Source organism: Camellia sinensis, chromosome 10 (genome assembly GCF_055761805.1).
Source record: "Camellia sinensis isolate YWXY chromosome 10, ASM5576180v1, whole genome shotgun sequence".
NCBI classification, from domain to species: Eukaryota; Viridiplantae; Streptophyta; class Magnoliopsida; order Ericales; family Theaceae; genus Camellia; species Camellia sinensis.
The window spans coordinates 33,889,992-33,905,990 of record NC_138970.1 but is presented as its reverse complement, the minus strand read 5'-3'; the positions used below and the strand labels follow the sequence as shown (position 1 = coordinate 33,905,990).

At 40.8% G+C, this 15,999-nt stretch overlaps 1 pseudogene; it reads left to right on the top strand.

Annotated features, from left to right (window-relative positions):
• Positions 1-6,554: 6,554 nt before the first annotated feature.
• Positions 6,555-15,999, top strand: part of LOC145800290 (pyruvate decarboxylase 1-like) — a 28,131-nt pseudogene continuing 18,686 nt past the window's right edge.

Sequence of the window (15,999 nt, the reverse complement as noted above, 5' to 3'; positions counted from 1 at the left end):
ATTACTTTTATCAAAACAAGGCAAAGCTTTGTCAAAACGTTATAACATAACTTTATTAAAAATACCACTCACTTAGTTCTTGGGACGTCGGGATCAAGGCAAAGGTCCAAGTCCTACAAACACGTGGCAAAGTCTATTGAACGCACTCTTGAAACAAGCTTCACATGAATGCAAATGATCTAGGGAAAACATGCTGAAAACATCTAGGGAAAACATGCTGGAAAACATCTAGGGAAAACATGCTGAAAACATCTAGGGAAAACATGCTGGAAACATCTAGGGAAAACATGCTGGAAAACATCTAGGGAAAACATGCTGGAAAACATCTAGGGAAAACATGCTGAAAACATCTAGGGAAAACATGCTGGAAACATCTAGGGAAAACATGCTGGAAAACATCTAGGGAAAACATGCTGGAAAACATCTAGGGAAAACATGCTGGAAAACATCTAGGGAAAACATGCTGAAAACATCTAGGGAAAACATGCTGGAAAACATCTAGGGAAAACATGCTGAAAACATCTAGGGAAAACATGCTGGAAAACATCTAGGGAAAACATGCTGGAAACATCTAGGGAAAACATGCTGGAAACATCTAGTGAAAACATGCTGGAAAACATCTAGGGAAAACATGCTGGAAAACATCTAGGGAAAACATGCTGGAAAACATCTAGGGAAAACATGCTGGGTACCAACCAGGTCCTGGAATGGATGCACAAAGATGATCTAGGCTAAAACGACCTAGCTGGGTGAACTCAGGAGGTCTTGGCCGAGGTCCCACACCTCTTGGCCGAGGTGTGGTTACCTAGGCTTCAGTATGCAGCTGTCTGCCGAGGTGTTACAAGGTGCCGGCATGGGTGTACCATGGTCGGCCTAGGTGTGCAGTGGTTAGCCTAGGTATGCATGCAAGATAAACTAACGTGCAAGTGATCATGTAAGGTAGGCCAAGGTGAGATACGATGCTTGGCCTAAGTGTGTGATCTAGGCAAGAGTGGTGTCGGTGATCACACCTAGGGAAATGAAGCCTGGAAATCTGGGTTTCCTCCTTGAAGAACATGAAGAACATGAGCATGAAGAACATGAAGAATATGAATGCTAAAATCATAACTTGTTATTACAAGATCTGGGATTTCATGACATGAGTTCGAAAACATGGACCTGGGTACCCATACTTGAAAATCATGCAAGAACAAACACAAAAACATGGATCTAGGCATGAGCCTTCGGATCAAAACATGACTTTTCTTGAAGAACACATGAATGCCATTTTCTCTTTCTAAAACCGAACTTCAAAGCAATGCATGGCTTACAAATCATATTCAATCATGCAATGCAATATCATAAACATAAAGAACATCATGAGCAGATCAAGAATCTAACCTTAGAACGCGGATCTAACGGTTGGATCTCTAGGAATCAAGCTTGGAAATCTACTCTCTCTCAAGAACTCTTCTCCCTCTTCTAGAGCTTCTCTCTCTACTCTTCAAAACAATATACAACAAATGAGGGGTTTCTCTCCCTGCCGGCTGACTTAACTCTCAGCTCGGACACGTGGCAACGGCTGGTTGGTTCTCTTCAAAAAGATGATGGATTGACAAGACAAGGTTCTGACAAGGCGTATCTAACAAGCTACTCGAGATGGCACTCCGGCAAGTGGTGACATCGGCTAACAATAAGACTTTGACAACTAAGATGACAATGACCTCGGCTAGGAAGGACAACACTTGACTAAGCTGTGCCACACCTTGGCCTAGATGTGCCACACCTCGGTCTAGGTCATTCCAGTCCCAGAACAAGATCACTAGGTGCAAGGATTAAGGATCTCGGACGCCTAGGTGATAACATCTCGGCCAATATGCCTAGGTGATGGTGGAGGTCACAAAAGCGGTTCCAAGATGGTCCAAGGTGTAAGAGGTTCAAAGGTGTGACCTAGGCTTAAGATGACCTCGGCTTGGCATGACCTAGGCTTGGCATGACTTAGGCTTAACATGACCTAGGCTTGGCATGACTTAGGCTTGGCATGACCTAGGCTTAACATGACCTAGGCTTAACATGACCTAGGCTTGACATGACCTAGGCTTGGCATGACCTAGGCTTAACATGACCTAGGCTTAACATGACCTAGGCTTGACATGACCTAGGCTTGGCATAGCAAGGAAGGGACAAAACATGCATACAACACTTTGGCAAATCACATAAGCACAATACAAGACAGGTACCTTTACTTAGGCAAAACAAGTCAAAGTCTGCAAATGCAAGCTTAACAAGACAAAATCATGCAATGTACATGAACATGACTAAGACATGAATGTGGGTTATTACATACTTCCCCCCTTAAAGAAGTTTGGTCCCCAAACTTCGCTTACCTTGTTCCCAAAACGACTCCCGATGTCGAGTTCTTATCTCTTCTTATCTTTCCTAGCCTTTACCTTGGGACAATCCTTAATACGATGACCCATCTCGCCACATTCAAAGCAAGCCCCCGATACCCAATGACAAACTCCAAAATGTTGCCTCTTGCAACTCGTACATGTCGGCTTACTATTACCTTCTTGCTCTGTGTTGCTGGAACTGCCCATGTTCGCCTTCCTCTTAGCATTGAACGGTACTTTGCGATTCTCATAATGTTGTCTCTTTTTTTGTTTCTCTCCCAAATTCTGACTCTTGTTCAAGTTGGTTCCTGTCAGGATGGCCTTGTCCAGTGCTCTGGAATACGTCGGCATGTTGAGTAATGTGCCATCTTTATACGAGGCTGACTGTGGTTGCACTTGTGGTACTGGAGGAGGTAGAGGTGGTACTGCTTGTCGGTCGTCCGTCTGCTCGGCCTGAGTGGATGCGATGTCAGTGTTCTGTTGTCTTACCTGCCTTAACTCGCGTGTCAAACCTTCGACCAGTTCTTCCAATCTGTCTATTCGGTCTTCGAGATAATCTCGGCTGACTGGAGGTCTACCCCTTCTCATGATGCTAGAGGTATGCAAAATGTGACTCTTAAACAAAATGAGCAAGTAAACATGCATGCAAGTAATAAATGATCATGCCGAGAAGATGCACCCCTTGTCAAGTAGCAAGCAACATGATGCAATCCTAACATCATTCTAAGGGACATCCTATGCTCTTTAGGACTCAAAGTGTGTGAATAACGTACTATAAGGATCTCGTGCTCTGATACCATTCTGTCACGCCCCCAAACCGCCCCTAGTAGTTTGGTGCCGTGATGGCCAGTAATCCGTAATTACCGAAGGCCAACATACAAAATTCACACACAATCAGAGTATAGATATAGGGGGCTCACAAGTGCGGAAGCAATAATCTAAAATACAAGTGGTCCATAAGAGCAGTGCATAAGTCAAATGAAATGACATACATCTTTACATAGCTTTACAACTTGAATACAAATAGAAATGAAGTACAAAATACATATTATATCTTGGAAAAAGGCTTCTCGAGCCGACATGTTCAAAATACATAAGCTTCAAAAATTGCCGACATAAATATTGCCGACATAACATGCATCCAAAACATCTTGCAAAACACACATCTTGGCGAAGCCGACCTCTTGCTTATTACCTATATATATACATAGGGAGGGTGAGCTTGGATACTCAGTGAATGGTATAAGTAATAAAGGGGTTAAATGAATGATTTCCAAGGTCCTTGTCAAAACAATACATATATCATAGCTTGTTCAAAACATGGGATGAATCAAGTTCATCAATCAAATCTTGGTCTTTCAAATCTTGCTTGGGATGTTAAATAACATCTACATAATACATGGGGTGATGACATATCAAGACAAGAGTGTAGTTGCATTATAGTCCCCTGCAACTAAGGACTTTCAAGACAAGAGTGCAGTTGCATTATAGTCCCCTGCAACTAAGGACTTTCAAGACAAGAGTGCAGTTGCATTATAGTCCCCTGCAACTAAGGACTTTCAAGACATGTCATCAAAACAAGATAGCGTTTGATATTCAAATAGGGATAATCATTCATGCTAAATCAATTACTTTTATCAAAACAAGGCAAAGCTTTGTCAAAACGTTATAACATAACTTTATTAAAAATACCACTCACTTAGTTCTTGGGACGTCGGGATCAAGGCAAAGGTCCAAGTCCTACAAACACGTGGCAAAGTCTATTGAACGCACTCTTGAAACAAGCTTCACATGAATGCAAATGATCTAGGGAAAACATGCTGAAAACATCTAGGGAAAACATGCTGAAAACATCTAGGGAAAACATGCTGGAAATCATCTAGGGAAAACATGCTGGAAAACATCTAGGGAAAACATGCTGGAAACATCTAGGGAAAACATGCTGGAAACATCTAGGGAAAACATGCTGGAAAACATCTAGGGAAAACATGCTGGAAAACATCTAGGGAAAACATGCTAGAAACATCTAGGGAAAACATGCTGGAAAACATCTAGGGAAAACATGCTGGAAAACATCTAGGGAAAACATGCTGGAAAACATCTAGGGAAAACATGCTGAAAACATCTAGGGAAAACATGCTGGAAATCATCTAGGGAAAACATGCTGGAAAACATCTAGGGAAAACATGCTGAAAACATCTAGGGAAAACATGCTGGAAAACATCTAGGGAAAACATGCTGGAAAACATCTAGGGAAAACATGCTGGAAAACATCTAGGGAAAACATGCTGAAAACATCTAGGGAAAACATGCTGGAAACATCTAGGGAAAACATGCTGGAAAACATCTAGGGAAAACATGCTGGAAAACATCTAGGGAAAACATGCTGGGTACCAACCAGGTCCTGGAATGGATGCACAGAGATGATCTAGGCTAAAACGACCTAGCTGGGCGAACTCAGGAGGTCTTGGCCGAGGTCCCACACCTCTTGGCCGAGGTGTGGTTACCTAGGCTTCAGTATGCAGCTGTCTGCCGAGGTGTTACAAGGTGCCGGCATGGGTGTACCATGGTCGGCCTAGGTGTGCAGTGGTTAGCCTAGGTGTGCATGCAAGATAAACTAACGTGCAAGTGATCATGTAAGGTAGGCCAAGGTGAGATACGATGCTTGGCCTAAGTGTGTGATCTAGGCAAGAGTGGTGTCGGTGATCACACCTAGGGAAATGAAGCCTGGAAATCTGGGTTTCCTCCTTGAAGAACATGAAGAACATGAGCATGAAGAACATGAAGAATATGAATGCTAAAATCATAACTTGTTATTACAAGATCTGGGATTTCATGACATGAGTTCGAAAACATGGACCTGGGTACCCATACTTGAAAATCATGCAAGAACAAACACAAAAACATGGATCTAGGCATGAGCCTTCGGATCAAAACATGACTTTTCTTGAAGAACACATGATTGCCATTTTCTCTTTCTAAAACCGAACTTCAAAGCAATGCATGGCTTACAAATCATATTCAATCATGCAATGCAATATCATAAACATAAAGAACATCATGAGCAGATCAAGAATCTAACCTTAGAACGCGGATCTAACGGTTGGATCTTTAGGAATCAAGCTTGGAAATCTACTCTCTCTCAAGAACTCTTCTCCCTCTTCTAGAGCTTCTCTCTCTACTCTTCAAAACAATATACAACAAATGAGGGGTTTCTCTCCCTGCCGGCTGACTTAACTCTCAGCTCGGACACGTGGCAACGGCTGGTTGGTTCTCTTCAAAAAGGTGATGGATTGACAAGACAAGGTTCTGACAAGGCGTATCTAACAAGCTACTCGAGATGACACTCCGGCAAGTGGTGACATTGGCTAACAATAAGACTTTGGCAACTAAGATGACAATGACCTCGGCTAGGAAGGACAACACTTGACTAAGCTGTGCCACACCTTGGCCTAGATGTGCCACACCTCGGTCTAGGTCATTCCAGTCCCAGAACAAGATCACTAGGTGCAAGGATTAAGGATCTCGGACGCCTAGGTGATAACATCTCGGCCAATATGCCTAGGTGATGGTGGAGGTCACAAAAGCGGTTCCAAGATGGTCCAAGGTGTAAGAGGTTCAAAGGTGTGACCTAGGCTTAAGATGACCTCGGCTTGGCATGACCTAGGCTTGGCATGACTTAGGCTTAACATGACCTAGGCTTGGCATGACTTAGGCTTGGCATGACCTAGGCTTAACATGACCTAGGCTTAACATGACCTAGGCTTGACATGACCTAGGCTTGGCATGACCTAGGCTTAACATGACCTAGGCTTAACATGACCTAGGCTTGACATGACCTAGGCTTGGCATAGCAAGGAAGGAACAAAACATGCATACAACACTTAGGCAAATCACATAAGCACAATACAAGACAGGTACCTTTACTTAGGCAAAACAAGTCAAAGTCTGCAAATGCAAGCTTAACAAGACAAAATCATGCAATGTACATGAACATGACTAAGACATGAATGTGGGTTATTACAATCACACACCACCACCCACCGCTTTCCCAAAAGGTCTTCTCCAAACCAGAACACCACAAACGGCAAAACCTCCTGGTTTCCTCAAGCACAATCTAAACTCTATATATATTTGTGTGCTTCTATTTCATTTTCATCATCATCATCATCATCATCATCAATGGACACTACGATCGGACCAGTCGAACCCACCAACATCTTTTCCACCGACGTCATTGGAACTCTACCTCACAATGGCTTTGTCTCCATCCTCGGCCGTTACCTCGCCTCGTCCAGATCGGCGTCTCCGACGTCTTCTCCGTTCCCGGCGACTTCAACCTCACTCTCCTCGACCACCTCCTCGCCGAGCCCGGTCTCAACCTCATCGACTGCTGCAACGAGCTCAACGCCGGCTACGCTGATGGCTTCCCTCGGTCCCGCGGCGTTGGTGCCTGCGTCGTCATTGTTGGAACAATCTTCTGTGTAAATAAAATAAATTGAAACTAATTCAAACAAAATAAAATAAAACTTACAGTATTTATTTTGTAGAACCGAATAAATAATTCAAAGAGCAAGTCGAGTGTGTGACACTCTGTCCTTAAGACAGATTCGCCCCGCTATGGTGCTTATGGTTGAGTGGCGTCTATCTCCCAGGATACAATGATCTTTAATCAATTTGTTGTAGCACTCCAAAACAAATTGTTCGGTGAACCAAACCTGTGTTCTAATACTCTTTTTATTTTATTCTAAAACTAAAATGAAGAATAATGCACCAAAAATCAAAGTTTGGAAAGTAAAAGGAATTTTCTTAGACGAATTTTCGGATGGAAAATTGGATCCCAAGACTGTTGGAATTGAAGGCTATATATAGGCACAAACTTTGTCCGAATAGGTACCAAAACCAAATGAACTGATGCAATCTGTTTCAAACAGATTTTTGCCCGTTGCACATAGAACTGATTTCCTTCCAAACAATTTGAAAAGTAGCCGTTGGAGGACCAAGTTCAAAACTGTTTGAAATAGTATTTTATTAAACTATTTGAAATATATATATTAAACTATTTGTACATATATATATATATATATTAAACTATTGAAATAGTTTAATAAATAAAGGAAGAGGTACAAATTTTAGGAAACCAAAATTTGAATTTAGAATTAAATTAAATACAAAACAAACTTTAGGAAACCACTTAGGAACCCAAAATTTGAATTTAGAATTAAATTAAATTCCCACAATAATTTTTATTGAAAAAATTCAAATGAATTTTATCTAAAAAATTAATGTTAGACCCAAAAACAACGTTAACTTTCCATTCACTCATAAATGGTTTTGACGTTCCGTCTTCACCATGTGACTTGCCACGCGGCAAGGATCACTTCACCTCTTCAGACTCACCCCAAAAGACGTTTGGGGCGTACTCAAATTGGGCTAAAAAAAATATGCCTATATTAAACCATTTTTTCCAACAATCCCCCACATGAATGGAATTTGACGGAGAGAAAATGCAATAACATGATCTAAATACAGAGAGTATAGAAATTGGAAATATTTTGCAAATGGTAGGTAGCTTTTGGCTTTGAACCTTCCCTTGTGAGACACTATCGGATTTACTAGCTAACCAGTGAACATGATATCTTGAACTGTTCATCCATTTGTGTAAACCAGGACAATAGAACTCACACAGTATATCCCCAGACACAGTTTAGTTCTCACTATTGTGTTCATTTTGGCCCTGAACAACTTGGTCTTTCGTGAATGCTTTAGAGAATTGTAGCCCTTCACAAATCTCACAGAACCGGCCCAGTTCACACTCACATAGGTGATGCTTATGATGAGTATCCTGCTATACTCCACTAGGTATAGCTAGATATAAGAATCATTAAAAGTATTACTTAACCAAAAACTCTGCAGTCATCACTATTTCAGCATAGAAATGGGTAGGAGTTTAACTCCCCAGTGATCCTTCTGAATCATTCACAACTCGATTGTCCCTTTGAACCTAGATCTTGGGATCTCCAGTCAACTAGGTTGGGTTGCCGTTGTGGTAACTCTTATTTAATAGGCTTTAGTCCCATTCCCCTCGATGAATTCTCAACTAACTCTCTTGCTAACCCTTTGGTTAGTGGATCCGCTATGTTGTCTTTAGACTTCACATAATCAATGGAAATAATTCCATTGGAGAGTAGTTGTCTCACGGTATTATGTCGACGACGAATGTGTCTAGACTTACCATTGTACATATGACTCTGTGCTCTACCTATTGCTGATTGACTATTGCAATGTATGCATATAGCTAGCACCGGTTTTGGCCATATTGGAATATCTTCAAGGAAGTGGCGAAGCCATTCTGCTTCTTCCTCTGCTTTGTCTAAAGCTATGAATTCTGATTCCATAGTAGACCTAGCAATACAAGTCTGTTTGGAAGATTTCCAAGATACAGCCGCCCCACCAAGAGTAAAGACATATCCACTGGTGGACTTTGAGTCTCTAGTATCTGATATCCAATTTGCATCACAGTATCCTTCAAGTACTGCTGGATATCTAGTATAATTCAACCCAATATTATGAGTAAATCGGAGATACCTTAGAACCCTTATAATTGCTTTCCAGTGTTCTACTCCCGGATTACTCGTATATCTACTTAATTTACTTACTACATGAGCTATATCTGAGCGAGTGCAGTTCATCAAGTACATTAAGCTTCCAATAATTTGGGCATATTCTAATTGAGAAATACTTTCCTGTACATTCTTAGATAGAAACAAATTAACATCTACAGGTGTTCTAGCAAGATGATCATCATCTTTGCAGAATTTGTCAAGTATTTTCTCAATGTAATGAGATTGTGACAGAGCATATCCTTCTGATGTTTTGGTAATTTTTATACCAAGAATTACATCAGCAATGCCCATGTCCTTCATGTCAAAATGTTTATTTAACATTTTCTTGGTAGTTTTAATCATATCATTATTACTACCTATGATGAGCATATCATCTACATAAAGACATACAATGACATAACCTTTGTCTGTGTTTTTAATATAAACACATTTGTCACACTCATTAATTTTGAATCCATTTGACATCATTGCCTTGTCAAATTTCTCATGCCACTGCTTTGGCGCTTGTTTTAAACCATATAATGATTTAACCAATTTACACACTTTCTTTTCTTTTTCGGGAACAGAAAAACCTTATGGTTGTTCCATGTAAATTTCTTCATTTAACTCACCATTTAAGAAAGCGGTTTTCACATCCATTTGATGAATTTCTAGATTGTATAGAGATGCAATGGCAATTAGCATTCTAATGGATGTTATTCTAGTAACCGGTGAGTATGTGTCAAAGTAATCAAGACCTTCTTTTTGTCTAAATCCTTTGACAACAAGTCTTGCCTTATACTTGTCAATTGATCCATCCGCTTTCATTTTCCTTTTGAAAATCCACTTGTACCCAAGAGGTTTACAACCTGGTGGCAAGTCCACTAATTACCAAGTGTGATTTTGCAAGATGGATTCAACTTCACTGTTGACAGCTTTTTTCCATAAAGGAGCCTTAGGACTAGACATAGCCTCTATAAAAGTTAAAGGCTCATTTTCTAACAAAAATGTTAGAAAATCTGGACCAAAAGATTTTGAGGTTCTAGCACGTTTACTACGCCTAGGTTCTTCTTCCTCATTTTGATCTAACTCTTGTTCTTGATCCTGACTAGTAATAGCATCATGAGATCTCTTTTGGTTACTAGTCTCTTGTCTAGTCTTATTTGGAAATACATGTTCAAAGAATGATACATTCCGAGATTCAATAATAGTATTTACATGTATTTCGGAATGTTTTGATTTATGAATCAAAAACCGATATGCACTACTATTCTTGGCATAACCAATGAAAATGCAATCAATGGTCTTAGGACCTATCTTAGTCTTTTTAGGACTAGGAATAGCCACTTTAGCCAAATACCCCCACACTTTTAAGTATTTGTAGGATGGTACTCTACCATGCCACATTTCATAAGGTGTTTGATTCACTTTCTTTCGGGGTACTTTATTTAAAATATAATTAGCAGAAAGTATTGTTTCCCCTCACAAGTTCTGAGGCAATCCAGAACTTATTAACATGGCATTCATCATTTCTTTTAAAGTCCTATTTTTCCTTTCAGCAGTTCCATTCTGCTGAGGTGAGTAAGGAGCAGTGGTTTGATGAATTATTCCATGTTCTTTACAAAATTCACCAAAAGGTGATTCATATTCACCACCTCTATCACTTCTAAGTTTCTTGATTTTCTTACCAAGTTGATTTTCAACTTCATTCTTATATTGAATGAAAATTTCCAAAGCTTCATCTTTGGTTCGAATTAAATAAACATAACTATATCTAGTATAGTTATCTATAAAAGTGATAAAATATTTTTTCCCACCTCTAGTTTGAATTGATTTAAAATCACAAATGTCACTATGAATTAATTCAAGTGGTTCCGTACTTCTTTCAATTGAATGAAAATGAGTTTTAGATAATTTTGCCTCAACGCAAATTTCACATTTATGATTTGAATCAATATCAAATTTAGGTAAACATTCCATATTAATTAATCTACGCAAAGATCCATAATTAACATGTCCTAGTCTACCATGCCATAAATTTGAAGACTCAAGCAAGTAAGAAGAAGATGTATTATTATTAATAACTGAGGGTACAACAGTCATTACATTTAACTTGAAAAGGCCATCAGACATGTAACCTCTTACTACATACATCCCATTCTTAGTAAGTACAAATTTATCCTTCTCAAATACTAGCCTAAACCCATTCTTACTCAACAAAGATCCGGAAACAAGATTCTTGCGAATGTCCGGTACATGCAGCATATTGTTGAGAGTGAGTTCCTTTCCTGATGTCATCTTGAGAACAATCTTTCCTTGTCCTTCAACTTTGAAAGTTGAGGAGTTGCCCATAAAAAGTTGTTCACCATTGTCCACTGTAGAATAAGATGTGAACATCTTTTTGTCGGCACAGATATGGCGAGTAGCACCAGTGTCCACCTGTAGACACCCCATTTTTGACCGTCCTCAAGACTTGGACGTCACCGTTTGAACACTTGGTGATCATCCACGTTCGTGTTCGTTTTGAGTTCCCGGAGGTCTCGGCTACGTGCCTTGCCTCAAGATCTCTCAACTCGGTTGTCTTGTGCTTGGTTGGACCAAACACTTGTTGGTTTTTGCTTTAGAAGGTCTAATGGCTTGTTGGCCATCCCCACGCCTCACCGGCCATGGCTTGAGGCCACCGGCCGTGTCTTCTTGCCACCGGCCATTGGTGATGGCCGGTCGGCACTTTGTGTGGTCGGCCGACCATTTATTTGGCCGATGGACTCCTTTTCTGGCTGGTACCACCTTTTTGCCTTTTTCAGGCATTATGCATGCCAGTTGTGCCAGCTGTGCCAGCTGGAGTGCACGGACCTGTCCTCCATACACGTGTATGGAGGAATTTGCACCCTTTGCACCCTTTTGGTCTAGCTTCTTGGGAAAGCTTGGACCTTTGTCTTAGCTTCCTCAAGAAGCTTGGACACCTGTCTCAGCTTCCTAAAGAAGCCTTGGCCCCTTTTCCTTAGCTTCTTTGAGAAGCCTTGACCCCTGTTGTTAGCTTCTCTTGGAAGCTTAGGCCTTGGCCTTGTCTATATAAGAGAGCCTTCCTTCTCCTTTGAAGAGGTTCAAAAAAAAAAAAACCCCAGAGATAATACATATATATCTAATATATACACCACTCTCTCTCTATATCTCCATCTCTCTCTTCATTTGTGTGTGTTAGAGGGCCTAAAAGGGTGTTTTGTTCTTAGTTTTGCACTAAAACACATAGTATTACACCATACTTCGGTTCTTGAGGTGTTGAGAGATTGTTCTTGGAGGTTTTGGGTTGGTTTTGATCAGAAAAAGGGGCTGGACTTGCTGTTCTTCAAGTGTTCTTCAAGGGTGAGTATAGTTGCTTTATATTCCCCATTCTTGCACTAGTTTTTAACCTATCTTGCATACTGATTTAAGCTTTGTGTATAACTGAAAAAAGTCTTGTATTTGCATGCTTAAGATCTTTAATTAAGGTCTCTTTTGTGTTTGGGGTCGACCTCCCCCTCTTAGGCCTTGTTTGGCCCCTTTTGTGCCTTCTTTTGTTGAGCTTTAGAACCTTTTGTGTATTGGCCTTCTCACCACTGAAACCCATTGGATTTTCAGTGGTGGTGAAGGGGTCTTGAAGTCTTGCATAGGGGAGGGACACCCCTCTCCCTTGGTCTCTCATTTGTTCAATTTTTTTGGCTCACAAGGGTAGCATGCATGCTTAGTTGTTTTTGGCTCCATTTCAGAGGTTTTTAGATGTTATTTGGTCATATTATATCACTGTTTTTGGTCGGATTAATGGTCCATTTCATGCATTATATGCTTGCCTTGTAATCTCATGTTTTGGTCTAATATGTATTATGTTATGAGATGACATTCTAGCATGATTTTGGTTTGGTTCCAAGAAGGTTTTAGCATTATTTTGCCATGCTTAAGGTCTGTTGGGTACTGAGCCTTGGGTGTGTGAGTCATAAGCATGCTTTAGTTGGGCTATTTTAGTGATTTGGAGTCACTTATTATGCCATTTCAGTTCTTGTTTTATGCTTACATAATTGCATTTGTTACCCTTTCAATGCCTTGAAGAGATGTGGTCTTATGCTCCATGTTTGGGGCTTTTGTGCATGCCTATGTGTTTGAGGTTTTGGACTTCCATATCAGAGGTTTTTGGGGCTCATTTTTGCATGATAAAACTTTGTTTTGCATTGAAAAATCCATGCCATGTTTGCTTGGGGTAGGTGTTGAGTAATGCTTTCTTTGTGGCCTTCAATGTCTTCTATCTCTCACCCATTCCCTAGCATGTTTTGGCTTCATCCTTCGCATGCTTTTCAAAGTTTAACATGAGTGCTTAATGTCCATTTTTGTCATCTTTGAGTGTTCTTGAGAGTTGCCTTTCATGCCTTAGTCTTAGGCCCTTCGGTTGGCATGTTTATTTTGCATGATTGGCACCATTATTTTAGTATTCTTGGCCACTGTTTTGGGATGGGCTGAGGCCTTCCCATCTCGGTTTAAGTCCATCTTTGTATATAATCACATGTTTAATGTGTTGCATTGCTTTGGTATCATGCTTGCATTGTATCATGTTTGCACATTTGCATATTGTTTAGCTAGTTGCATTTCGTATCCTAGCTTGCATGATAGATTGCATGGCATTGCATCTTGCATGTTTGGCACATTGCATTTGGCATGTTCATTACCTTAGTCCCATATGGCATACTTGAGCTACTTCGCATGTTTGAGCCATGTTGCATACATGCATTACATTTTGCTTGGTTTGGGGTGTCAAACCAAGCAAGAGGGGTGAGGTGTGTTCGTACTCCAAGTGACGAAACACGTCTCAACCCTCGGTCGCTGATGCCCTTGATCTCAACATGATAGGGCATGAGGCATTCATTTGTTTTGTCGCATGCATTTACATTGATTTGCAAGCTTGGTGCCTTTGGCCATCATGCATCGAAATGCGTGATTGGTGGCCCGAGGACCAAGGGCCGCACTCTCTTGAGTCCATAACATGATTGGGAGAGTGACCATGCACACATTGCTTTGAAATTTCCATGCCATGCACTATCTGTCCTCTGCTGCTGTCAAAACAGGGTTCTGCAGGAAGGAATGGCCGGCCGGCCACTTACAGTGCCGACCGGCTACCAAAGTCCAGCCGGTGGTTCAATTTTTGGCCGATGGCCACATTCTCATAGCCGGTAATGCTCTATCATGGCCGGTGGCATCCCACAACACTTAGGGAGTTATTCAGAAGGGTCCTGGAAACTTTCATAATTTTCAGAGGAGTAAGGCAGTGTAAACAAAGACAACAGTAGCATGGTACCGGGTTTCCGAGCAAGGCGAGTCAAGCAGGCATCATCCACGCATTCCGAGGCAGAGCTGCGGCGGTCTCTTTAGTTTCATGTTTAGGCTTTTTTTTGTAATTAATTTGTTAATTAATTAGAAGTTTTGTAATAATTAATTAGCTAGGATAGTTAATTCATTATTTGGCATGTATTATTATTTCGGACCCTTCAAGCGAGGGCAATTGTGTAATAAGTGTGCGTGCGTGTGTGCGTGTCTTCCAACCCCATTTCTTTCTCCCTTTTACTTACCTGCTTTCTATGGTTAGTATTAGGGCATATTTAAATTAGCATACCTTATGCTATGCATGCGTGCATCCATACATTTGTCTTGGATTCACCGGGCTCGGCGCATCATACTAACTGCATTGTATTTTAATTCCAAGTTGAATACGTGTTAGTTATAGCATCATCATATGCCATCTTAGAATAGTCGAGCCTATTGTAGTTGCATTTTGCATGTGTTGCATTAGCCATCTTAACATGAACTAGGATCATGTATATGATTATTAACTAGTTTCTGTTTTGGCTTGGAGTACTCGGTGAGCATTAATGTTTTAGCATCCTTGCATGAGTGTAAGTGTTGCCATGATAGCATGCTTACCATGAGGCTATGTGCTTATGTGTTATAACTGCCTGAATGCCTGTGGGTGAAGGTTGGATTGCTTGAGTTGGAACAACTCGTTGAAATCCGTATTTTAGCCTACTCGCGAGTAGCAAATTTCAAACCATTTTCCGAACAAACAGATATGCAATGCTTTGTTCCAAATTTGGTGATCTAGTCTATACTTTTGTGTTGTTCGCATCACATAGTAAGATTAGCTAATTAATTAGAATAAGGACACATAACGTCTTCAAAACTAGATATCATGGTTAGTGGAGGCCGATCTTCGGATCGGGCGAGCGGGGGTGCTCATAGCTGACCTTCCCCAATCGTACCCAAGTTCCCGAGCCGAGGCAACACGTGGCCTTAGGAAAACGAGTCAGGGTTTCCTAAATTTCCCTATAAAAAATATTTAGGTGGCGACTCTGTATCTGGCAAAGCAGTCCATATTTGGCACTTCTTTACAAAAAATCTTTTTTCAAAAAACAATTTGCTGGATTTGGACTCTTTGGCTCAAATTTAGAACCGTGACAATTTGAGTCCTGAACTGTAGTGGACCCAAGCGAACAAAACGGGATTCCCTCCCGGGGCATTCGGGGGATGTCTACACCACCCACCATTCTTTAGGATTTTCGACAAGATTTGCGTCGAAAACAACTGCAGAAAGATTGATGTCATCTACACCATTGGAAATCTTGTCCACTTCGGTCATATGGGCTTGAGCAGGCTTCTTGCTTGTTCTTCTTTTGTTTTTGCCTTTGCTACGACAATCTTTGGCCTGATGTCCCTCTTTGTCACAGATGTAACATTTGCCATTAAACTTGTACTTTTTATTCCCCCCCCCCCTTTAGAGCCTTGTGATGAACTTTCTCTAGAAGACTTTCGTTTCTTGGTTTTTGAAGCATGTTCCACCACATTTGCCTTAGACTCCATAGGATGCTTACCGGCCCGCTTTTCAGAATTGCGATTGTCCTCCTCAATCCTCAAACGCACAATTAATTCTTTCATAGAAATTTATTTGCGCTTGTGTTTGAGGTAGTTCTTGAATTCCTTCCAGCCTTTTGGTAATTTTTCAATTA